We start from the raw sequence: 26,867 nt of genomic DNA on the forward strand, positions 1-26,867 counted from the left end.
TGCACAACAGCATGTGAAATTTATTGTCAATCAGTGTTGTTTCCTAAGTGGACAGTTTGATTTCACAGAAGTGTGATTGACTTGGAGTTACATTGTGTTGTTTAAGTGTTCCCTTTATTTTTTGAGCAGTGTATATTTACATCACCAAATACGTGGTTAAAACACACTGTTTTGCAATGCTCTACAGTAGTCTCAACAGCACCCTCTAGGGTAGCACCATGGTGTAGCTGGAGGTAAGCTATTTTCCATTCTCCTCTGGGTACTTTGACTTCAATACAAAGCATCTCAGTCTCATCCTACAGCCCCTTGTCTTGGCTGGCTAAGTTGGGAATAGGTGTGAAAAAAACAGGTAAAAAGGCACTAAATACTTTTCGGGGGGTGAAATTCGGACAAATGAGCAGTGTAAAATACAAACATTTAGGAAAAGTCAGGCAAGGAGCAGGACGTCTCCACTACCAGTGTCAACGCTTTCCTGACATGAACTGATGTGTCCTCTCAGTTCATGTCTCATGTGCCCTCTCATCCACTGGCAGACAATGTTTCCTTTCCAAGCACTGAGTAACCCTGTCAATTTTCTCTCATTACTGTATGTAGAGTCAATCAATCACACAGTGCTAACTAAATAAAATACTTTTTTATATTAATATCACATTTCTGGGTAACAATTAAAGGAGAAGTTTACACAAAATTCACAAGTGATTCCATACATTGAGACTAGTTCAGTGGAGTTTGCCCGCACTCCCTGTAGTGTTGTACTGAAACAGCTGCAAAAATGGTCAGGTGACTCATGACGTTGCTGGATGCAGGCATTAATCTGCTCAGTTGCCAGTGAATTCAAGATTCAGAAATCCGCGAAGTGTGGACAAATGTTGTTTTATTGAAAGCGTCCGGCCGAATGAGCATCCGGCAATGTCACGAGTCACCTGACCCATTTTTGCAGCTGTTTCAGTATAGCACTAACAGGGAGAGTGAGAGCAAATTCCACTTAACTAGTTTCAATATATGCAATCATTTGGGGGTTTCCGGGTTTCGGATAAACTTCTCCTTTAAGTACCTTACTGTAATAATTTTCCATTAAAATGGTCAAAAAGAAAGCAATCATTTTTCTAAGACTGTCTGGGAGTGGTCTGAGTGAGGAGGGGAAAACTGAAAAATAGCTAAAATTGGTCTATTAAACTTCACCCATGTAAAATCTGCTGATTAGAAGTATAGATTCAGATTGTATTTTCAACCAGCAACTATCATATTTATTCACACTTTTACAGTGTTAGTTTCATCAGCTGTTGTACAATATGATACAAAACACAGTAAAAACATTCATTTTGAGTGCACTGGGCCTTTAAGTAAAACCGGTAAAGTGAGAATCCTTAATTGGTAAAACTGCAACGTACATTTGGGATATTACAACAACAAAGAATTACTGCCAACAACTGAATATGTACTTCAAAAAATATATTTTTTCATCAACACCACAAGAATTGTAAAGGCGCTGGGGGGGGGCAAACAAACGCAAATGCGGATTAGATCTTTACATCTCATTAAGGTATTTAAGTAATTTCTTCAATCACCAATTATTAGTTGAAATTACTGGACATCTCTGGCAATTTCATTGTAAAAGAGTAAATTCACCACTTTTTAACATTCATTATCTCCAGCACCACACCATAAAAGGCACGTTTATACTTCCGTAGTTAAATAGATTAAAAGAAAAAGGTCCTTTGAAAGTGCCAGCTGATGTCATCAAAATACACAGTCACTTTCAAAACCTGCAATGAGTTTCCGCATTACCGCAAATCTCGTTGTCTGTGAAAATCACTGTTGTTCTTTAAAAACTTGTGATGACATCAGGTGGCACTTTCTTAGGACCGTTTTACCTTTTTAAGTACAGAATGGAGAAACGATCGTTTTCGCATATGTTGACACTGATATTGTGCTGGAGATACTGGAGATACTGGATATGAGGTTGAAAAAGTTGTTGATGTGTACCAACATTTTTAAACCATTGGGACAAATACAGGCGATGTTAAAAGTGTACCTGCACTATTTAGTCCACCGACTGCATATATTAGCCCTGCGATTGAAGTACAGCATCCTTGTCGTGTCTTAAAAGCGGGCAGGTGAGGACGGCGCTCTGGCATGAGGTGGAAATCCTTCGCTTCATCAACAAGATCCCTGTTGGAAGGAACACACAACTCAAAAGGTTGGCAATGTATGACAGTAATATTACATGATAGCTACTTGGCCTCCAAAAGTAGCAGATATATACACATTTATCCAAACTTAGATTAACTATTTCGCATTAACCATTTTAGATACAGATGCCAGATATACAGTTGCAGCCAAATATATTGGCACCCTTGCACTTATCTTAAATATTTCACAATTTCTTCTAAAAACTGTCTCCACACCTAGTTATTGGATGTTCAAAAGTTTACAATTTAGTATATGGTTGCACAGCCTTTAGCCAAGATAACTGCCGACAAATGCTTCTTGTAGCCAATAATGATGTGGGCCCCATTACTGGCGATAATGGGGCCCGCATTGTTTGACCTTCTCAAGTTGGTTATGTTGGTGGGCTGTGAGACCTGGGTGCCAGACCAGAGCGCTGTACTCGAGCACTAGTTGGAGAAAGTCTGGAGCCTTCGGTAATGTCACAGATGTGCAAGTCCAATTTTAGGTTGGCTTGGAATGTCACGCCAAGCGCTTTGGAGCTGGACGCCACCTGAAGTGTGTGGCCGGAGATGGAAACAATCAAAAGGAAGAGGGGTCATGCTGCGGCTGTAAATACAGTAGGCCTATGCTATGCTTATTGGAAAAATGACTTAAAAGACATACGATGACCTCTGCTTTTGAGTATCTTTTTGCTTTTGGTAATGTTCTGTCACATGCAGTGGGCTTCTCAGGTTTAGAATCAGGGGTTCAGTCTAGTTAGCTCTGTGTCGAGCGTGATTTGTTGCAGGAAGTAAAATTTAAAACAGGCTAGAGTCTACTTTCATTTAATTACATTTTTTTGTATTGGGTGTATTTACAGACGGCCTGTATGGGTCCGGAAAAATACATCCGTTAATTTTGTATTTTTACTCCGAATATAAACTGCACATGGCACACTCGTCTACAGTTGGTATTAACATCTCTATTTACTGCTACTTCACAACTTTGGAAGTCACTTTTACTGGAGCTTTACTGGACTTTCTAACTTTTAGAATATTGACTGGCTTTCATCAGGCTGCCCACTTAAGAGAAAGCTTCAAACTGTAACTATTGCCTGCAACCTGGTTCAACCTACCAGGGTAGTTAGAAACAGTACAGGAATGAATTCATCAACATATATTGATCACATCTTTACTAATGCTGCAGAAATTTGCATTAAAGCAGTATACAAATCCATAGGATGCAGTGATCACAATATAATAGACTGGGCCTAATATAGTGTATAAGATGTCATACAATAAGTTTTGTAGTGATTCATAGGTTGATGCTAATAATATTTTCTGGTCTGTAGTGTGTCATGAGGAGCAACCAGACGCTGCACTTGACACATTTATGAAATTGCTTACTCCAGTTACTAATAAGCATGCACCCATTAAGAAAATTACTATAAAAACTGTTGAATCCCCTTGGATTGATGAGTAATTGAAAAATGTAATGGTTAAGAGGGATGAGGCAAAAGGTTTGCCATCAGGCCTCATCCCGTCACAGAGGGAGGGTATCCTCCAAACAGCCAGTGTCCCTGCACAGACGGAGGGGATCCTCCAAACAGCCAGTGTCCCTGCACAGAGGGAGGGGATTCTCCAAACAGCCAGTGTCCCTGCACAGATGGAGGGGATTCTCCCAGCAGCTAGCATCACTGCTGAGAGGGAGGAGATCCTACGAGCATCAGGCCTCATCCCTGAAGAGAGGGAGGACATCCTCCTCACAGCCAGTGTCCCTGCACAGAGGGAGGGGATTCTTCCAGCAGCTACTGTCACTGTGCGAAAGGAGAAGATCCTCTGAGCATCAGGCCTCATCCCTGCACAGAGGGAGTTGATCCTCCTGATGGACAGTGTCACTGCGCAGAGGGAGGGAATCTTCCCAACGGCCAGCATCCCTGCGCACAGGGAGGAGATCCTCCTCACAGCCAGTGTCCCTGTGAAGAATGGAAACAATCATCCACAACCAACTCCCATCATCCCCATGGTGGCACCACTGTGGAAATGGGATGGTGGAGCGTGTAGTCCACCTGTGGATTTCTATTCCAAGAGAAGAGGTCACTTGAACTTACCTAATTAGTAAAGAAATTACCATTGTGATAGCGTGAGAATAAGTTGTGATAGATCAAATGTATGGCTCATGTGAGTGTATAGCTGTAATACTTTCATGTATTTTCTACATAAAACAGGTTTAGCTCCATTTTACTTTTAAATTTTAGTCATTTAGCAGACACTCTTATCCAGAGCGGCTTACAGTAGTGAGTGTATACATTTTCATACTCCAGTGAATCTTTCCAGGATTTCGCATGGATTTTTTGGATATTTGCGGATAAATATGCTAGATTTTGCAGCGACAATTATGACATTTTGCATAGCAATATGCAATTGTTTTGTCCAATTTGTTGCAAAAATGCGCTGACAAGGGAAAAAACTGTGTTGACGTGTGGCTTGATTGAACCATATTATTGGGTAAATGTGCCGTGATTGGTTGAAATTGCGAGCCTTCTTTATGTACTGTGGTAATGGGTCAGTTCTATGCGATAATATTGTGATTATGTGACTATTTTATGCAGAAATAGTTTGGTGATTGGTCAAATTTGTAAGCCCTCATATTATGCAGGGAATTGTTGATTTTGCAACCAAAACAATGCGATTGCAGAGTCCTGGAGTAACCTCCCAGTAATCCCTGTGACTGCGTGTAGGTTAAGATTGGGTTGTAACAGAGTATCAGAGCGAGACGTTCCTACCTGTCAGCTAGTAATTATTCTGTATGGTGACATGACCAGAGTGGCCTGACTTATCCCACTTATTACAGATGTCCGACTTAGATATGTTGAGCATCCTGCTATGATGTTCATCACCAAGCCGGAACACTCCGAGGCCAACCCTCAGTGCCAGACTGGCAGCCGGCCGGTGGCTGAGCCCGAGACCCCTGCTGTTCACAATAACAGTGGAGGCTGGCTCAGCTGGGTCTTTGGGAGTGGAAGAGTTAATAAGGAGGTTCATCTACCTGTCACGTTCCTGACCTGTTTTCCTTTTTCTTGTCCGAGGAGGAGGAAGAATATGACGATAGCCGTAACAGAAACACCCACCACCAATGGACCAAGCGGAGTGGAGAAGGGCGGCAACAGCAGCGGAAAAAAACCCAGGACTCCTGGACTTGGGAAGAGATTCTGGACGGCAAAGGACCCTGGGCTCAGCCAGGGGAATATCGCCGTCCCAAGGCGGAGTTGGAGGCAGCGAAGGCAGAGAGGCGCTGGTATGAGGAGGCAGCGCGGCGACGCGGTTGGGAGCCCGAGAGTCAGACCCAAAAATGTATTGGGGGGGGACACACGCGGAGTGTGGCAAAGCCGGGTAGGATACCTGAGCCAACTTCCCGTGCTTACCGTGGAGTGAGAGGGCGTCGTACTGGTCAGACACCGTGTTATGCGGTAAAGCGCACGGTGTCCCCAGTACGCGTGCTTAGCCCAGTGTGGGCTATTCCACCTCGCCGCACTGGTAGGGCTAGGTTGGGCATCGAGCCGGGTGCCATGAAGCCGGCCCAACATATCTGGCCTCCAGTACGTCTCCTCGGGCCGGCGTACATGGCACCAGCCTATTAGACTTAAAACGAATCACCCAGCGATCATACACTGTTTACCAGGGGGCAGGGCTACCGACGTTAAGGCTAATATTAAGATGGTGCTGACTAAAGCTAAATCTGGCGAGTGTAGAGAGTATAGAGATATTGTTATCCACGTCGGCACCAACGATGTTAGGATGAAACAGTCAGAGGTCACCAAGTGCAACATAGCTTCAGCGTGTAAATCAGCTAGAAAGATGTGTCGGCATCGAGTAATTGTCTCTGGCCCCCCCCAGTTAGGGGGAGTGACGAGCTCTACAGCAGAGTCTCACAACTCAATCGCTGGTTGAAAACTGTTTTCTGCCCCTCCCAAAAGATAGAATTTGTAGATAATTGGCCCTCTTTCTGGGACTCACCCACAAACAGGACCAAGCCTGACCTGCTGAGGAGTGACGGACTCCATCCTAGCTGGAGGGGTGCTCTCATCTTATCTACTAACATAGATAGGGCTCTAACTCCTCTAGCTCCACAATGAAATAGGGTGCAGGCCCGGCAGCAGGCTGTTAGCCAACCTGCCAGCTTAGTGGAGTCTGCCAATAGCACAGTCAGTGTAGTCAGCTCAGCCATCCCCATTGAGACTGTGTCTGTGCCTCGACCTAGGTTGGGCAAAACTAAACATGGCGGTGTTCGCCTTAGCAATCTCATTAGGATAAAGACCTCCTCCATTCCTGCCATTATTGAAAGAGATCGTGATACCTCACATCTCAAAATAGGGTTACTTAATGTTAGATCCCTCACTTCAAAGGCAGTCATAGTCAATGAACTAATCACTGATCATAATCTTGATGTGATTGGCCTGACTGAAACATGGCTTAAGCCTGATGAATTTACTGTGTTAAATGAGGCCTCACCTCCTGGTTACACTAGTGACCATATCCCCCGTGCATCCCGCAAAGGCGGAGGTGTTGCTAACATTTACGATAGCAAATTTCAATTTACAAAAAAAAAAATGACGTTTTCGTCTTTTGAGCTTCTAGTCATGAAATCTATGCAGCCTACTCAATCACTTTTTATAGCTACTGTTTACAGGCCTCCTGGGCCATATACAGCGTTCCTCTCTGAGTTCCCTGAATTCCTATCAGACCTTGTAGTCATAGCAGATCATATTCTAATTTTTGGTGATTTTAATATTCATATGGAGAAGTCCACAGACCCACTCCAAAAGTCTTTCGGAGCCATCATCGACTCAGTGGGTTTTGTCCAACATGTCTCTGGACCTACTCACTGCCACAGTCATACTCTGGACCTAGTTCTGTCCCATGGAATAAATGTTGTAGATCTGAATGTTTTTCCACATAATCCTGGACTATCGGACCACCATTTTATTACGTTTGCAATCGCAACAAATAATCTGCTCAGACCCCAACCAAGGAGCATCAAAAGTCGTGCTATAAATTCTCAGACAACACAAAAATTCCTTGATGCCCTTCCAGATTCCTTCTGCCTACCCAAGGACGTCAGAGGACAAAAATCAGTTAACCACCTAACTGAGGAACTCAATTTAACCTTGCGCAATACCCTAGATGCAGTTGCAACCCTAAAAACGAAAAACATTTGTCATAAGAAACTAGCTCCCTGGTATACAGAAAATACCCGAGCTTTGAAGCAAGCTTCCAGAAAATTGGAACGGAAATGGCGCCACACCAAACTGGAAGTCTTCCGACTAGCTTGGAAAGACAGTACCGTGCAGTACCGAAGAGCCCTCACTGCTGCTCGATCATCCTACTTTTCCAACTTAATCGAGGAAAATAAGAACAATCCAAAATTTATTTTTGATACTGTTGCAAAGCTAACTAAAAAGCAGCATTCCCCAAGAGAGGATGGCTTTCACTTCAGCAGTAATAAATTCATGAACTTCTTTGAGGAAAAGATCATGACCATTAGAAAGCAAATTACGGACTCCTCTTTGAATCTGCGTATTCCTCCAGGGCTTAGCTGTCCTGGATCTGCACAGCTCTGCCAGGGCCTGGGATCGGGAGAGACACTTAAGTGTTTTAGTACTATATCTCTTGACACAATGATGAAAATAATCATGGCCTCTAAACCTTCAAGCTGCATACTGGATCCTATTTCTACTAAACTACTGAAAGAGCTGCTTCCTGTGCTTGGCCCTCCTATGTTGAACATAATAAACAGCTCTCTATCCACCGGATGTGTACCAAACTCACTAAAAGTGGCAGTAATAAAGCCTCTCTTGAAAAAGCCAAACCTTGACCCGGAAAATATAAAAAACTATCGGCCTATATCGAATCTTCCATTCCTCTCAAACATTTTAGAAAAAGCTGTTGCGCAGCAACTCACTGCCTTCCTGAAGACAAACAATGTATACGAAATGCTTCAGTCTGGTTTTAGACCCCATCATAGCACTGAGACTGCACTTGTGAAGGTGGTAAATTACCTTTTAATGGCGTCAGACCGAGGCTCTGCATCTGTCCTCGTGCTACTAGACCTTAGTGCTGCCTTTGACACCATCGATCACCACATTCTTTTGGAGAGACTGGAAACCCAAATTGGTCTACACGGACAAGTTCTGGCCTGGTTTAGATCTTACCTGTCGGAAAGATATCAGTTTGTCTCTGTGAATGGTTTGTCCTCTGACAAATCAACTGTACATTTCGGTGTTCCTCAAGGTTCCGTTTTAGGACCACTATTGTTTTCACTATATATTTTGCCACCTTCTCCTCCCTCCTGAATCCTCCTCCCCCTCCCCCCCCCTCCTCCCTCTCTGCGGATGACTTCGTCAACCATTTTGAAAAGAAGGTCGACGACATCCGATCCTCGTTTGCTAAGTCAAACGACACCGCTGGTTCTGCTCACACTGCCCTACCCTGTGCTTTGACCTCTTTCTCCCCTCTCTCTCCAGATGAAATCTCGCGTCTTGTGACGGCCGGCCGCCCAACAACCTGCCCGCTTGACCCTATCCCCTCCTCTCTTCTCCAGACCATTTCCGGAGACCTCCTCCCTTACCTCACCTCGCTCATCAACTCATCCTTGACCGCTGGCTACGTCCCTTCCGTCTTCAAGAGAGCGAGAGTTGCACCCCTTCTGAAAAAACCTACACTCGATCCCTCCGATGTCAACAACTACAGACCAGTATCCCTTCTTTCTTTTCTCTCCAAAACTCTTGAACGTGCCGTCCTTGGCCAGCTCTCCTGCTATCTCTCTCAGAATGACCTTCTTGATCCAAATCAGTCAGGTTTCAAGACTAGTCATTCAACTGAGACTGCTCTTCTCTGTGTCACGGAGGCGCTCCGCACTGCTAAAGCTAACTCTCTCTCCTCTGCTCTCATCCTTCTAGACCTATCGGCTGCCTTTGATACTGTGAACCATCAGATCCTCCTCTCCACCCTCTCCGAGTTGGGCATCTCCGGCACGGCCCACGCTTGGATTGCGTCCTACCTGACAGGTCGCTCCTACCAGGTGGCGTGGCGAGAATCTGTCTCCGCACCACGTGCTCTCACCACTGGTGTCCCCCAGGGCTCTGTTCTAGGCCCTCTCCTATTCTCGCTATACACCAAGTCACTTGGCTCTGTCATATCCTCACATGGTCTCTCCTATCATTGCTATGCAGACGACACACAATTAATCTTCTCCTTTCCCCCTTCTGATAACCATGTGGCGAATCGCATCTCTGCATGTCTGGCAGACATATCAGTGTGGATGACGGATCACCACCTCAAGCTGAACCTCGGCAAGACGGAGCTGCTCTTCCTCCCGGGGAAGGACTGCCCGTTCCATGATCTCGCCATCACGGTTGACAACTCCATTGTGTCCTCCTCCCAGAGTGCTAAGAACCTTGGCGTGATCCTGGACAACACCCTGTCGTTCTCAACTAACATCAAGGCGGTGACCCGTTCCTGTAGGTTCATGCTCTACAACATTCGCAGAGTACGACCCTGCCTCACACAGGAAGCGGCGCAGGTCCTAATCCAGGCACTTGTCATCTCCCGTCTGGATTACTGCAACTCGCTGTTGGCTGGGCTCCCTGCCTGTGCCATTAAACCCCTACAACTCATCCAGAACGCCGCAGCCCGTCTGGTGTTCAACCTTCCCAAGTTCTCTCACGTCACCCCGCTCCTCCGCTCTCTCCACTGGCTTCCAGTTGAAGCTCGCATCCGCTACAAGACCATGGTGCTTGCCTACGGAGCTGTGAGGGGAACGGCACCTCCGTACCTTCAGGCTCTGATCAGGCCCTACACCCAAACAAGGGCACTGCATTCATCCACCTCTGGCCTGCTCGCCTCCCTACCTCTGAGGAAGTACAGTTCCCGCTCAGCCCAGTCAAAACTGTTCGCTGCTCTGGCACCCCAATGGTGGAACAAACTCCCTCACGACGCCAGGTCAGCGGAGTCAATCACCACCTTCCGGAGACAACTGAAACCCCACCTCTTTAAGGAATACCTAGGATAGGATAAAGTAATCCTTCTAACCCCCCCCCCCCCCCCCCTTAAAAGATTTAGAGGCACTATTGTAAAGTGGTTGTTCCACTGGATATCATAAGGTGAATGCACCAATTTGTAAGTCGCTCTGGATAAGAGCGACTTAAATGTAAAATGTAAATGTAAATATTTTACCTCTTGGGGATGTTATTCGAAAACATAATGTTAACTTTCACTGCTATGCGGATGACACACAGCTGTACATTTCAATGAAACATGGTGAAGCCCCAAAATTGCCCTCGCTAGAAGCCTGTGTTTCAGACATAAGGAAGTGGATGGCTGAAAACTTTCTACTTTTAAACTCGGACAAAACAGAGATGCTTGTTCTAGGTCCCAAGAAACAAAGAGATCTTCTGTTAAATCTGACAATTAATCTTGATGGTTGTAAAGTCGTCTCAAATAAAACTGTGAAGGACCTCGGCGTTACTCTTGACCCTGATCTCTCTTTTGACGAACATATCAAGACTGTTTCAAGGACAGCTTTTTTCCATCTACGTAACATTGCAAAAATCAGAAATTTTCTGTCCAAAAATGATGCAGAAAAATTAATCCATGCATTTGTTACTTCTAGGTTAGACTACTGCAATGCTCTACTTTCCGGCTACCCGGATAAAGCACTAAATAAACTTCAGTTAGTGCTAAATACGGCTGCTAGAATCCTGACTAGAACCAAGAAATTTGATCATATTACTCCAGTGCTAGCTTCCCTACACTGGCTTCCTGTTAAGGCAAGGGCTGATTTCAAGGTTTTACTGTTAACCTATAAAGCGTTACATGGGCTTGCTCCTACCTATCTTTCCGAGTTGGTCCTGCCGTACATACCTATACGTACGCTACGGTCACAAGACGCAGGCCTCCTAATTGTCCCTAGAATTTCTAAGCAAACAGCGGGAGGCAGGGCTTTCTCCTATAGATCTCCATTTTTATGGAACGGTCTGCCTACCCATGTGAGAGACGCAGACTCGGTCTCAACCTTTAAGTCTTTACTGAAGACTTATCTCTTCAGTAGGTCATATGATTGAGTGTAGTCTGGCCCAGGAGTGTGAAGGTGAACGGAAAGGCTCTGGAGCATCGAACCGCCCTTGCTGTCTCTGCCTGGCCGGTTCCCCTCTCTCCACTGAGTTACTGACGTGATCTTCCTGTCTGGGTTGGCGCCCCCCCTTGGTTTGTGCTGTGGTGGAGATCTTTGTGGGCTATACTCGGCCTTGTCTCAGGATTGTAAGTTGGTGGTTGAAGATATCCCTCTAGTGGTGCGGGGGCTGTGCTTTGGCAAAGTGGGTGGGGTTATATCCTTCCTGTTTGGCCCTGTCCGGGGGTATCTTTGGATGGGGCCGCAGTGTCTCCTGACCGCTCCTGTCTCAGCCTCCAGTATTTATGCTGCAGTAGTTTATGTGTCGGGGGGCTAGGGTCAGTTGGTTATACCTGGAGTACTTCTCCTGTCTTATCCAGTGTCCTGTGTGAATTTAAGTATGCTCTCTCTAATTCTCTCATTCTCTCTTTCTTTCTCTCTCTCTGAGAACCTGAGCCCTAGGACCATACGTCACGGCAAACCGGGCATGATGACTCCTTGCTGTCCCCAGTCCACCTGGCCTTGCTGCTGTTCCAGTTTCAACTGCTCTGCCTGCGGTTATGGAACCCCTACCTGTCCCAGACCTGCTGCTTTCAACTCTTAATGATCGGCTATGAAAAGCCAACTGACTTTTATTCCTGATTATTATTTGACCATGCTTGTCATTTATGAACATTTTGAAAATCTTGGCTCTCTCTAATTCTCTCCTTCTCTCTTTCTTTCTCTCTCTCGGAGGACCTGAGCCCTAGGACCATACGTCAGGACTACCGGGCATGATGACTCCTTGCTGTCCCCAGTCCGCCTGGCCTTGCTGCTATTCCAGTTTCAACTGTTCTGCCTGCGGTTACGGAACCCCTACCTGTCCCAGACCTGCTGTTTTCAACTCTTAATGATCGGCTATGAAAAGCCAACTGACATTTATTCCTGATTATTATTTGACCATGCTTGTCATTTATGAACATTTTGAAAATCTTGGCTCTCTCTAATTTTCTCCTTCTCTCTTTCTTTCTCTCTCTCGGAGGACCTGAGCCCTAGGACCATACGTCAGGACTACCGGGCATGATGACTCCTTGCTGTCCCCAGTCCACCTGGCCTTGCTGCTATTCCAGTTTCAACTGTTCTGCCTGCGGTTATGGAACCGCCACCTGTCCCAGACCTGCTGTTTTCAAATCTTAATGATCGGCTATGAAAAGCCAACTGAAAATTATTCATGATTATTATTTGACCATGCTTGTCACTTATGAACATTTTGAACATCTTGGCATAGTTCTGTTATAATCTCCACCCGGCACAGCCAGAAGAGGACTGGCCACCCCTCATAGCCTGGTTCCTCTCTAGGTTTCTTCCTAGGTTTTGGCCTTTCTAGGGAGTTTTTCCTAGCCACCGTGCTTCTACACCTGCATTGCTTGCTGTTTGGGGTTTTAGGCTGGGTTTCTGTACAGCACTTCGAGATATTAGCTGATGTACGAAGGGCTATATAAAATAAACTTGATTGATTACAGATGGTGTCCCCAGTTCGCCAGCATAGCCCAGTGCGGGCTATTCCACCTCGCCGCACTGGCAGGGCTACGGGGACCATTCAACCTGGTAGGGTTGGGGAGGCTCGGTGCTCAAGAGCGCGTGTCCTCCTTCACGGTCCGGTATACCCGGTGCCACCTCCACGTACCAGTCCTCCGGTGGCAGCCCCCCGCACCAGGCTGTCTCTCCGGGTTCTCTCTTCAGCTGCTCCCACCTGTCCAGCGCTGTCAGAGCCTTCCTCCTCTCCAGCGCAGCCTGAGTCTGAACTGCCTGCCTTCCCAGCGCTGTCTGAACTGCCTGCCTTCCCAGCGCTGTCTGAACTGCCTGCCTTCCCAGCGCTGTCTGAACTGCCTGCCTTCCCAGCGCTGTCTGAACTGTCTGCCTGCCCAGCGCTGTCCGTCTGTTCCGAGCCGTCAGAGCTGCCCGTCTGTACTGAGCCTTCAGAGCCGTCCAGCCAGGACCAGCCAGAGCCGTCCAGCCAGGACCAGCCAGAGCCGTCCAGCCAGGACCAGCCAGAGCCGTCCAGCCAGGACCAGCCTGAGCCGTCCAGCCAGGAGCTGCCTGAGCCGTCCAGCCAGGAGCTGCCTGAGCCGTCCAGCCAGGAGCTGCCTGAGCCGTCCAGCCAGGATCCGCCAGAGCCAGCCAGCCAGGATCCGCCAGAGCCAGCCAGCCAGGATCCGCCAGAGCCAGCCAGCCAGGATCCGCCAGAGCCAGCCAGCCAGGATTCGCCCCTCAGTCCGGTGCTGTCCCTCAGTCCGGAGCTGCCCCTCAGTCCGGTGCTGCCCTTTGGTATAGTGGGATTGACATGGAGGGTGGCCATTGGGAGGAGGCCACGGAAGAGGGTTTGACTATGGTGGGGTGGGGACCACGACCAGCGCCAGAGCCGCCACCGTGGACAGACGCCCACCCAGACCCTCCCCTAGAGTTTATGCTGGTGCGCCCGGAGTTCGCACCTTAAGGGGGGGGTTATGTCACGTTCCTGACCTGTTTTCCTTTTTCTTGTATTTATTTAGTTGGTCAGGGCGTGAGTTGGGTGGGTTTGTCTATGTTTGATTTTCTATGTTGGGATGTTTGTGTTCGGCCGGGTATGATTCTCAATCAGAGACAGCTGTCAATCGTTGTCCCTGATTGAGAATCATACTTAGGCAGCCTGGGTTTCACGTGTGTTTTGTGGGTGTTTGTTTCCGTGTCTGTGTTTGTTGCACCACACGGTACTGTATCGGTTTATGCACTTTGTTTATTTGTTTTGTAATTCAGTAATCAGTTTCGTTTTAATAAATCATTATGAACACTAACCACTCTGCGTATTGGTCCGATCCGTCTCGCCTCTCCTCGTCCGAGGAGGAGGAAGAATATGACGATAGCCGTAACACTACCTGAGGACAAAGACAGATCTGTAAGGAACTGGTTATTAACACTATATTCTATGTAGAGACAATTGAGTGGATTAAAAAAAATATATTGTGGCTTGTTTCACATTGCTAATATCTTCTTCCTCAGATTGTCTGGGATCCAACTCTTCACAGATGGGTTAACAAAACTGAGCCCAAGGCTGAGGTACACACTTAAATTCAATGAAATTAAAAACAGTGAACAACCATTGTATTTCAACTGTGATAATATTACTAACAATTTGGAAAATGTGTTGATGTGTTTTACAGAACAAGTGTGTACCACCACCTCCACCGATGGGGACATGTGGATATCAGGGGAACACTGGCAGTGTCCCCAAAGGAGTGAATCCTTACTCTATGAAAGCAGGTGAATATTGCTTTAGAATACATGTGGTTTAACCTCTAATTCCTCCCAAACCCGGATCCGGGAGCACCCCCATCAGTAAAAAAGCTGACTAGCATAGCCTAGCATAGCGTCACAAGTAAATACTAGCATCTAAATATCATTAAATCACAAGTCCAAGACACCAAATGAAAGATACACATCTTGTGAATCCAGCCATAATTTCTGATTTTTAAAATGTTTTACATGGAAGACACAATATGTAAATCTATTAGCTAACCACGTTAGCAAAACACACCACTTTTTTTACTCCACCAGTTTTTTACTCCATCAGTAGCTATCACAAATTCAACCAAATAAAGATATAAATAGCCACTAACCAAGAAACAACTTCATCAGATGACAGTCTGATAACATATTTATTGTATAGCATATGTTTTGTTAGAAAAATGTGCATATTTCAGGTATAAATCATAGTTTACCATTGCAGCCACCATCACAACTCTCACCAAAGCGACTAGAATAACTACAGAGAGCAACGTGTATTACCTAATTACTCATCATAAAACATTTCTTAAAAATACACAGCGTACAGCAATTGAAAGACACAGATCTTGTGAATCCAGACAACATTTCAGATTTTCTAAGTGTTTTACAGCGAAAACACAATATAGCGTTATATTAGCTTACCACAATAGCAAACATCACAACAGCATTGATTCAAGCCAAACATAGCAATAACGTATAAACCACCAAAAGATATAAATTTTTTCACTAACCTTCTCAGAATTCTTCAGATGACAGTCCTATAACATCATATTACACAATGCATATAGAGTTTGTTCGAAAATGTGCATATTTAGCGGCACAAATCGTGGTTATACAATGCGATTAGTGGCCAAAACTTCAAGCAATCTGTCCGGCGCCATCTTGGAGAGGCACCTATTCTAATCGAAAACTATTCATAAACTTGACTAAAAAATACAAGTTGGACAGCAAATGAAAGATAAATTAGTTCTTAATGCAATCGCTGTGTTAGATTTTTTAAATTAACGTTACTGCGCAATACAGCGTGCGCTAAAGCGAGACCGCACCATAATTCATGGCGGAATTATTATTTGACATTTGTCAACATAAGTACGAATTAACAGCATAAAGACTGCTTACTATTAGCTGAGCTTCCATCAGAATCTTGGGCAAGGTGTCCTTTCTCCAGAACAATCGTCTTTTGGTTGAAAGATGTCCTCTTCTCCTGTCGAAATAGCAGCTAACGATAGCCACCCACTGGAGAGGTGTCCAACTCGTGAAAGCGCATGACAAAGAAATCCCAGAAAATCGCAATAAACTGCTATAAACTGCTATAAGTCGGTTTAAATTAACTACCTTATGATGTCTTTAACACCTATAACGAATAAAAACATGACCGGAGATATAGAACTACTAAAACGAAAGCGTTTGCAGGACGCCATTGTGATGTCTTCTTGCGCCAGGCGCACCGTTGAAAAGGACGGTACTTCCGTTCCACGGTCTTATATAGGGTCCTAGATTGCGCAATCCACTCCATTCAAATTCTTCCCGCTTACTGACATCTAGAGGAAGACGTATGCAGTGCATGTAGCCCGATGGCTTACATGGGGACTTATAAACTGACCTCAGAACAGGGACCTCGATTTCTGAAATCTCACTCCCTGACAGGAAATGTGCTGCAGAATGAGTTCTGTTTCACTCAGAGAAATAATTCAAACGGTTTTAGAAACTAGAGAGTGTTTTCTATCCAATAGTAATAATAATATGCATATTGTACGAGCAAGAATTGAGTACGAGGCAGTTTAATTTGGGAACTCATTTTTACAAAGTCGAAATGGCGCCCCCATAGGCTCAAGAGGTTTTTAACCAAGACTGTGTCAGCCGATCATAGATGTCCCTGATGGTCTCCTGCTAACACCTTTCCCACTACCAGCAGGTCTATGGGGCAGCAGATACCCTACAATGCATTACAATGATGGGACCAACTCAAAGCCTCCAAGCCATGGGCCTGGACTGCTTCCTAGACAGCTCTCTGGCTTGCTCCCTCCTTCACACTTTGACCTCATGGCACCAATGGTTGTGCCACCTGACACTCTACCCTACTGAGGTATGACTCTGGAAAATCCTTCCAAATTGTATCCATTCATCATTAACTGAGATTTTACTTTAACATAGCAAATGGCTGAAGTAGCAAGGATGTTAACTATTTTTGTCCAACAGGCCATTTGCCCAGAGTGGATTTGCCATACATAGATCTTTTCAGCATTAAAAAACTTCAGCATTTCAAATGTATTAAAAGATGATCTTTTAATTAAATCTCTCCTTTGTGTCCTCATGTTCACATTCATTTCATGTGTTCTATCATCATTTACAAGAAGTTAAGCTTTATGTTGAAGTATAATACTTGTATTTTCATGAATGCTAAATATTTATATATTTACCGCTAGAGCACAGGACGAGGTGTGCTAAAGATGGCATCGGTGTAATTTCCCTTGAATGAATATCGAAACGCTACCAAAGTTTGAATTGACCCAAGAGATGACCACACTTAAGACTTGCACGAACAACAAATAAGATGGCAGCGGTGGGATTCAAACCCACGCCTCCAGAGAGACTGGAGCCTAAATCCAGCGCCTTAGACCACTCGGCCACACTACCCTTCACCGTCAACAATCCCAAACTTTGTCATCTGTTACCTAAGCCTGCTAAGCTACCATTAATTTCGATCTCTTATTTTTTCATTTTTCCTTTTGTATCCTTCATTTATATCATGTTGCTTTTTCTTACTGTCTCAACACATTATTTGTTTTGCTGCTATGTCTGAAGAGCACATTTATAGAGCCCTTTAACCTCTCTTGGGTAGGGGGCGGTATTTTCACATCCGGAAGAAAAGCGCGCCCAATGTAAACTGCCTGTTACTCAGGCCCAGAAGCTAGGATATGCATGTAATTGGTAGATTTGGATTGAAGACACTCTAAAGGTTCTAAAACTGTTAAAATCATGTCTGTGAGTATAACAGAACTGATATGGCAGGCGAAACCCCGAGGACAAACTATCCCCCCAAAAATTCAGCCTTCCACTGTTTCCAATGGCTTTCATGTTTATTATGAGGCAAAGTCCTCCCAGATTGCAGTTCCTAGGGCTTCCACTAGATGTCAACAGTCTTTAGAAAGACTTTCAGGCTGGTTTTTGGAAAAATGAGCTAGAAGTTGTAGTTTTTCTAAGTGGCTCCCATTTTGGCTGTAGGGTTTCAATTGCGCTTGGGTGAAAGCGCGTTCTTTGTTATTTATCTCCAGTATTGAACATTCTATTCTCTGTCTTAAATGTAATTGTTTATTTACTTATTAGGGTACCTGAGGTTTGATTATAAGCGTTGTTTGACTTGTTTGGATAAGTTTATTGGTAACGTTTGGGATTCATTTTGTATGCATTTTGAAGAAGGGAAACCGGTGGATTATTGAATGAAGCGTGCCAGCTAAACAGAGTTTTTATGGATATAAAGAAGGACTTTATCGAACAAAAGGACCATTTGTATTGTAACTGGGACCTTTTGGAGTGCCAACAGAAGAAGATCTTCAAAGGTAAGGCATTTATTATATTGCTATTTCTGACTTTCGTGTCGCACCTGCCTGGTTGAAAAATGTTTTTCATGTTTTTGTATGCGGGGCGTTGTCCTCAGGTAATCGCATGGTGTGCTTTCACCGTAAAGCCTTTTTGAAATCTGACACAGTGGCTGGATTAACAAGAAGTTAAGCTTTATGTTGAAGTATAATACTTGTATTTTCATGAATGCTAAATATTTATATATTTACCGCTAGAGCACAGGACGAGGTGTGCTAAAGATGGCATCGGTGTAATTTCCCTTGAATGAATATCGAAACGCTACCAAAGTTTGAATTGACCCAAGAGATGTCCACACTTAAGACTTGCACGAACAACAAAAAGGTAGGCAGTTGTGGGATTCGAACCCACGCCTCCAGAGAGACTGGAGCCTAAATCCAGCACCTTAGACCACTCGGCCACACTACCCTTCACCGTCAACAATCCCAAACTTTGTCATCTGTTACCTAATCCTGCTAAGCTACCATTAATTTCGATCTCTTATTTTTTATTTTTTCCTTTTGTATCCTTCATTTATATCATGTTGCTTTTTCTTACTGTCTCAACACATTATTTGTTTTGCTGCTATGTCTGAAGAGCACATTTATAGAGCCCTTTAACCTCTCTTGGGTAGGGGGCGGTATTTTCACGTCCGGAAGAAAAGCGCGCCCAATGTAAACTGCCTGTTACTCAGGCCCAGAAGCTAGGATATGCATGTAATTGGTAGATTTGGATAGAAGACACTCTAAAGGTTCTAAAACTGTTAAAATCATGTCTGTGAGTATAACAGAACTGATATGGCAGGCGAAACCCCGAGGACAAACTATCCCCCCAAAAATTCAGCCTTCCACTGTTTCCAATGGCTTTCATGTTTATTATGAGGCAAAGTCCTCCCAGATTGCAGTTCCTAGGGCTTCCACTAGATGTCAACAGTCTTTAGAAAGACTTTCAGGCTGGTTTTTGGAAAAATGAGCTTGAAGTTGTAGTTTTTCTAAGTGGCTCCCATTTTGGCTGTAGGGTTTCAATTGCGCTTGGGTGAAAGCGCGTTCTTTGTTATTTATCTCCAGTATTGAACATTCTATTCTCTGTCTTAAATGTAATTGTTTATTTACTTATTAGGGTACCTGAGGTTTGATTATAAGCGTTGTTTGACTTGTTTGGATAAGTTTATTGGTAACGTTTGGGATTCATTTTGTATGCATTTTGAAGAAGGGAAACCGGTGGATTATTGAATGAAGCGTGCCAGCTAAACAGAGTTTTTATGGATATAAAGAAGGACTTTATCGAACAAAAGGACCATTTGTGATGTAACTGGGACCTTTTGGAGTGCCAACAGAAGAAGATCTTCAAAGGTAAGGCATTTATTATATTGCTATTTCTGACTTTCGTGTCGCACCTGCCTGGTTGAAAAATGTTTTTCATGTTTTTGTATGCGGGGCGTTGTCCTCAGGTAATCGCATGGTGTGCTTTCACCGTAAAGCCTTTTTGAAATCTGACACAGTGGCTGGATTAACAAGAAGTTAAGCTTTATGTTGAAGTATAATACTTGTATTTTCATGAATGCTAAATATTTATATATTTACCGCTAGAGCACAGGACGAGGTGTGCTAAAGATGGCATCGGTGTAATTTCCCTTGAATGAATATCGAAACGCTACCAAAGTTTGAATTGACCCAAGAGATGTCCACACTTAAGACTTGCACGAACAACAAAAAGGGAGGCAGCGGTGGGATTCGAACCCACGCCTCCAGAGAGACTGGAGCCTAAATCCAGCACCTTAGACCACTCGGCCACACTACCCTTCACCGTCAACAATCCCAAACTTTGTCATCTGTTACCTAATCCTGCTAAGCTACCATTAATTTCGATCTCTTATTTTTTATTTTTTCCTTTTGTATCCTTCATTTATATCATGTTGCTTTTTCTTACTGTCTCAACACATTATTTGTTTTGCTGCTATGTCTGAAGAGCACATTTATAGAGCCCTTTAACCTCTCTTGGGTAGGGGGCGGTATTTTCACGTCCGGAAGAAAAGCGCGCCCAATGTAAACTGCCTGTTACTCAGGCCCAGAAGCTAGGATATGCATGTAATTGGTAGATTTGGATAGAAGACACTCTAAAGGTTCTAAAACTGTTAAAATCATGTCTGTGAGTATAACAGAACTGATATGGCAGGCGAAACCCCGAGGACAAACTATCCCCCCAAAAATTCAGCCTTCCACTGTTTCCAATGGCTTTCATGTTTATTATGAGGCAAAGTCCTCCCAGATTGCAGTTCCTAGGGCTTCCACTAGATGTCAACAGTCTTTAGAAAGACTTTCAGGCTGGTTTTTGGAAAAATGAGCTTGAAGTTGTAGTTTTTCTAAGTGGCTCCCATTTTGGCTGTAGGGTTTCAATTGCGCTTGGGTGAAAGCGCGTTCTTTGTTATTTATCTCCAGTATTGAACATTCTATTCTCTGTCTTAAATGTAATTGTTTATTTACTTATTAGGGTACCTGAGGTTTGATTATAAGCGTTGTTTGACTTGTTTGGATAAGTTTATTGGTAACGTTTGGGATTCATTTTGTATGCATTTTGAAGAAGGGAAACCGGTGGATTATTGAATGAAGCGTGCCAGCTAAACAGAGTTTTTATGGATATAAAGAAGGACTTTATCGAACAAAAGGACCATTTGTGATGTAACTGGGACCTTTTGGAGTGCCAACAGAAGAAGATCATCAAAGGTAAGGCATTTATTATATTGCTATTTCTGACTTTCGTGTCGCACCTGCCTGGTTGAAAAATGTTTTTCATGTTTTTGTATGCGGGGCGTTGTCCTCAGGTAATCGCATGGTGTGCTTTCACCGTAAAGCCTTTTTGAAATCTGACACAGTGGCTGGATTAACAAGAAGTTAAGCTTTATGTTGAAGTATAATACTTGTATTTTCATGAATGCTAAATATTTATATATTTACCGCTAGAGCACAGGACGAGGTGTGCTAAAGATGGCATCGGTGTAATTTCCCTTGAATGAATATCGAAACGCTACCAAAGTTTGAATTGACCCAAGAGATGTCCACACTTAAGACTTGCACGAACAACAAAAAGGTAGGCAGCGGTGGAATTCGAACCCACGCCTCCAGAGAGACTGGAGCCTAAATCCAGCACCTTAGACCACTCGGCCACACTACCCTTCACCGTCAACAATCCCAAACTTTGTCATCTGTTACCTAATCCTGCTAAGCTACCATTAATTTCGATCTCTTATTTTTTATTTTTTCCTTTTGTATCCTTCATTTATATCATGTTGCTTTTTCTTACTGTCTCAACACATTATTTGTTTTGCTGCTATGTCTGAAGAGCACATTTATAGAGCCCTTTAACCTCTCTTGGGTAGGGGGCGGTATTTTCACGTCCGGAAGAAAAGCGCGCCCAATGTAAACTGCCTGTTACTCAGGCCCAGAAGCTAGGATATGCATGTAATTGGTAGATTTGGATAGAAGACACTCTAAAGGTTCTAAAACTGTTAAAATCATGTCTGTGAGTATAACAGAACTGATATGGCAGGCGAAACCCCGAGGACAAACTATCCCCCCAAAAATTCAGCCTTCCACTGTTTCCAATGGCTTTCATGTTTATTATGAGGCAAAGTCCTCCCAGATTGCAGTTCCTAGGGCTTCCACTAGATGTCAACAGTCTTTAGAAAGACTTTCAGGCTGGTTTTTGGAAAAATGAGCTTGAAGTTGTAGTTTTTCTAAGTGGCTCCCATTTTGGCTGTAGGGTTTCAATTGCGCTTGGGTGAAAGCGCGTTCTTTGTTATTTATCTCCAGTATTGAACATTCTATTCTCTGTCTTAACCTTTACCGAACCTCAACCCCGTATCCGGGATCACCCCCCACCCCCCACACACTGATTAGCATAGCTAGCATAGCTTCACAAGTAGATAGTAGCATCTAAATATCATTAAATCACAAGTCCAAGACACCAGATGAAAGATACAGATCTTGTGAATAAAGCCACCATTTCAGATTTTTAAAATGTTTTACAGGGAAGACAAAATATGTAAATCTATTAGCTAAACACGTTAGCAAAATACACCACTATTCTAACTCCATCAGTTTCTTACTCCTTCAGGTGCTATCACCAATTCGGCTCAACTAAGATATTGATAGCCAATAACCTATAAAAAAAACCATCAGATGACAGTCTGATAACATATTCATGGTATAGGATAGTTTTTGTTAGAAAAAAGTGCATATTTCAGGTAGAAATCACAGTTTACAATTGCACCGACCATCACAAATCGACTAGAATTACTAGATAGAGCAACGTGTATGACCAATTTACTCATCATAAAACATTTCATAAAAATAGACAAAGCATAGCAATGGAAAGACCCAGTTCTTGTGATTTCAGACCATATTTCAGATTTTCTAAGCGTTTTTCAGCGAAAACACAATAAATCGATAAGTTAGCATACTACATGTGCAAACGTTACCAGAGCATCGATTCCAGCCAAAGAGCGCTATAACGTCAACATCGCCAAAAGATATTAATTTTTTCACTAACCTTCTCAGAATTCTTCCGATGACACTCCTGTAACATCATTTTACAACATACATATACAGTTTGTTCGAAAAGGTGCATATTTAGCCATACAAAACCGTGGTTACACAATAAAAATACTAGGAAATCAAGCCTCAATATGTCTGACGTCATCTATCAGAGTGATCTAGTTTAATTGAAAGCTAATCATATACTTGACTAAAAAATACAGGGTTGACAGGAATCGAAAGACAAATTAGTTCTTAATGCAACCGCTGATTTACATTTGTAAAATTATCCTTACTTTTCAATACAGGGTTCGCCAAGTGAAGCTACACCAAACAAAATGGCGAAATATGCGTTTAAAATATTTCGACAGAACAACAATTTATCATATTAAATATTGCTTACTATGAGCTGTTCTTCCATCATATTCTTGGGCAATGTATCCTTTCTATGTTATAAACGTCTTTTGGTCGATAGATGTCCTCTGTCCTTCGAAATATCCACTAACGATCGAACGGGACCCCAAAACGTGTCCAAAGTTTCAGAGTGCACAACAAAGAAATTCCTCAAAATCGCACTAAACGGATATAATTTCCTATAAAACGGTTTAAATTAACTACCTTATGATGTTTCTAAGTCCTATATCGAATTAAATTACAGACGGATACATTTCAAGTTGATAACCGAGCCTGTGAAAATGGCGTCCGGAGGTCCCTTCCTGCGTAAGGGCGAGCGTCGAAAGGGGGGCTACTCTCACTCCTTGGTCTTTTATAACCTCTGAGAGCTACGGAGAAGGCCCATTCCACTTCTCATTGGTTACTGACATCCAGGGGAAGGCGGGTGCAGTTCGTGTCGTTCCATAGGATAGACAGAGACCTTAAAAACTGATCTGAAACCAGAGCTTCGCTCTCAGACCTTTCACTGTCTGTCATGGATTTCGCTGTAGAAAGAGTTCTGGGTCACCCACAGACATCATTCCAACTTTGTATGAAACTAGAAAGTGTTTTCTTTCCAATAGAATTAATAATATGCATATTGTACGAGCAAGAATTGAGTACTAGGCAGTTTAATTTGGAGACGACAAAATGCTAATTCGGAACAGCACCCCCTGTAGTCGCAAGAAGTTAAATGTAATTGTTTATTTACTTATTAGGGTACCTGAGGTTTGATTATAAGCGTTGTTTGACTTGTTTGGATAAGTTTATTGGTAACGTTTGGGATTCATTTTGTATGCATTTTGAAGAAGGGAAACCGGTGGATTATTGAATGAAGCGTGCCAGCTAAACAGAGTTTTTATGGATATAAAGAAGGACTTTATCGAACAAAAGGACCATTTGTGATGTAACTGGGACCTTTTGGAGTGCCAACAGAAGAAGATCATTCAAAGGTAAGGCATTTATTATATTGCTATTTCTGACTTTCGTGTCGCACCTGCCTGGTTGAAAAATGTTTTTCATGTTTTTGTATGCGGGGCGTTGTCCTCAGGTAATCGCATGGTGTGCTTTCACCGTAAAGCCTTTTTGAAATCTGACACAGTGGCTGGATTAACAAGAAGTTAAGCTTTATGTTGAAGTATAATACTTGTATTTTCATGAATGCTAAATATTTATATATTTACCGCTAGAGCACAGGACGAGGTGTGCTAAAGATGGCATCGGTGTAATTTCCCTTGAATGAATATCGAAACGCTACCAAAGTTTGAATTGACCCAAGAGATGACCACACTTAAGACTTGCACGAACAACAAAAAGGATGGCAGCGGTGGGATTCGAACCCACGCCTCCAGAGAGACTGGAGCCTAAATCCAGCGCCTTAGACCACTCGGCCACACTACCCTTCACCGTCAACAATCCCAAACTTTGTCATCTGTTACCTAAGCCTGCTAAGCTACCATTAATTTCAGTCTCTTATTTTTTCATTTTTCCTTTTGTATCCTTCATTTATATCATGTTGCTTTTTCTTACTGTCTCAACACATTATTTGTTTTGCTGCTATGTCTGAAGAGCACATTTATAGAGCCCTTTAACCTCTCTTGGGTAGGGGGCGGTATTTTCACGTCCGGAAGAAAAGCGCGCCCAATGTAAACTGCCTGTTACTCAGGCCCAGAAGCTAGGATATGCATATAATTGGTAGATTTGGATAGAAGACACTCTAAAGGTTCTAAAACTGTTAAAATCATGTCTGTGAGTATAACAGAACTGATATGGCAGGCGAAACCCCGAGGACAAACTATCCCCCCAAAAATTCAGCCTTCCACTGTTTCCAATGGCTTTCATGTTTATTATGAGGCAAAGTCCTCCCAGATTGCAGTTCCTAGGGCTTCCACTAGATGTCAACAGTCTTTAGAAAGACTTTCAGGCTGGTTTTTGGAAAAATGAGCTAGAAGTTGTAGTTTTTCTAAGTGGCTCCCATTTTGGCTGTAGGGTTTCAATTGCGCTTGGGTGAAAGCGCGTTCTTTGTTATTTATCTCCAGTATTGAACATTCTATTCTCTGTCTTAAATGTAATTGTTTATTTACTTATTAGGGTACCTGAGGTTTGATTATAAGCGTTGTTTGACTTGTTTGGATAAGTTTATTGGTAACGTTTGGGATTCATTTTGTATGCATTTTGAAGAAGGGAAACCGGTGGATTATTGAATGAAGCGTGCCAGCTAAACAGAGTTTTTATGGATATAAAGAAGGACTTTATCGAACAAAAGGACCATTTGTGATGTAACTGGGACCTTTTGGAGTGCCAACAGAAGAAGATCTTCAAAGGTAAGGCATTTATTATATTGCTATTTCTGACTTTCGTGTCGCACCTGCCTGGTTGAAAAATGTTTTTCATGTTTTTGTATGCGGGGCGTTGTCCTCAGGTAATCGCATGGTGTGCTTTCACCGTAAAGCCTTTTTGAAATCTGACACAGTGGCTGGATTAACAAGAAGTTAAGCTTTATGTTGAAGTATAATACTTGTATTTTCATGAATGCTAAATATTTATATATTTACCGCTAGAGCACAGGACGAGGTGTGCTAAAGATGGCATCGGTGTAATTTCCCTTGAATGAATATCGAAACGCTACCAAAGTTTGAATTGACCCAAGAGATGACCACACTTAAGACTTGCACGAACAACAAAAAGGATGGCAGCGGTGGGATTCGAACCCACGCCTCCAGAGAGACTGGAGCCTAAATCCAGCGCCTTAGACCACTCGGCCACACTACCCTTCACCGTCAACAATCCCAAACTTTGTCATCTGTTACCTAAGCCTGCTAAGCTACCATTAATTTCAGTCTCTTATTTTTTCATTTTTCCTTTTGTATCCTTCATTTATATCATGTTGCTTTTTCTTACTGTCTCAACACATTATTTGTTTTGCTGCTATGTCTGAAGAGCACATTTATAGAGCCCTTTAACCTCTCTTGGGTAGGGGGCGGTATTTTCACGTCCGGAAGAAAAGCGCGCCCAATGTAAACTGCCTGTTACTCAGGCCCAGAAGCTAGGATATGCATATAATTGGTAGATTTGGATAGAAGACACTCTAAAGGTTCTAAAACTGTTAAAATCATGTCTGTGAGTATAACAGAACTGATATGGCAGGCGAAACCCCGAGGACAAACTATCCCCCCAAAAATTCAGCCTTCCACTGTTTCCAATGGCTTTCATGTTTATTATGAGGCAAAGTCCTCCCAGATTGCAGTTCCTAGGGCTTCCACTAGATGTCAACAGTCTTTAGAAAGACTTTCAGGCTGGTTTTTGGAAAAATGAGCTAGAAGTTGTAGTTTTTCTAAGTGGCTCCCATTTTGGCTGTAGGGTTTCAATTGCGCTTGGGTGAAAGCGCGTTCTTTGTTATTTATCTCCAGTATTGAACATTCTATTCTCTGTCTTAAATGTAATTGTTTATTTACTTATTAGGGTACCTGAGGTTTGATTATAAGCGTTGTTTGACTTGTTTGGATAAGTTTATTGGTAACGTTTGGGATTCATTTTGTATGCATTTTGAAGAAGGGAAACCGGTGGATTATTGAATGAAGCGTGCCAGCTAAACAGAGTTTTTATGGATATAAAGAAGGACTTTATCGAACAAAAGGACCATTTGTGATGTAACTGGGACCTTTTGGAGTGCCAACAGAAGAAGATCTTCAAAGGTAAGGC

The 26,867-nt window shown here is 43.3% G+C and overlaps 1 long non-coding RNA gene and 6 other non-coding genes across 7 annotated transcripts; 1 reads left to right on the forward strand and 6 right to left on the reverse strand.

Annotated features, from left to right (window-relative positions):
• Nucleotides 1–14,536: 14,536 nt before the first annotated feature.
• On the forward strand, nt 14,537–16,852 carry LOC120025443. Its single transcript, XR_005473015.1, has 3 exons — nt 14,537–14,598; nt 16,535–16,708; nt 16,822–16,852. It is a non-coding gene; the product is annotated as an uncharacterized LOC120025443 (long non-coding RNA).
• Nucleotides 16,853–17,177: 325 nt separating this feature from the next.
• trnal-uag lies at nt 17,178–17,259 on the reverse strand. Its single transcript has one exon. It is a non-coding gene; the product is annotated as a tRNA-Leu (tRNA).
• Nucleotides 17,260–18,548: 1,289 nt separating this feature from the next.
• Nucleotides 18,549–18,630, reverse strand: trnal-uag. The gene has a single exon. It is a non-coding gene; the product is annotated as a tRNA-Leu (tRNA).
• Nucleotides 18,631–19,919: 1,289 nt separating this feature from the next.
• Nucleotides 19,920–20,001, reverse strand: trnal-uag. The gene has a single exon. It is a non-coding gene; the product is annotated as a tRNA-Leu (tRNA).
• Nucleotides 20,002–21,290: 1,289 nt separating this feature from the next.
• On the reverse strand, nt 21,291–21,372 carry trnal-uag. Its single transcript has one exon. It is a non-coding gene; the product is annotated as a tRNA-Leu (tRNA).
• A 3,112-nt stretch (nt 21,373–24,484) lies between these two features.
• Nucleotides 24,485–24,566, reverse strand: trnal-uag. The gene has a single exon. It is a non-coding gene; the product is annotated as a tRNA-Leu (tRNA).
• Nucleotides 24,567–25,855: 1,289 nt separating this feature from the next.
• On the reverse strand, nt 25,856–25,937 carry trnal-uag. The gene has a single exon. It is a non-coding gene; the product is annotated as a tRNA-Leu (tRNA).
• Nucleotides 25,938–26,867: the final 930 nt, after the last annotated feature.

Source organism: Salvelinus namaycush, chromosome 31, assembly GCF_016432855.1.
Source record: "Salvelinus namaycush isolate Seneca chromosome 31, SaNama_1.0, whole genome shotgun sequence".
NCBI classification, from domain to species: Eukaryota; Metazoa; Chordata; class Actinopteri; order Salmoniformes; family Salmonidae; genus Salvelinus; species Salvelinus namaycush.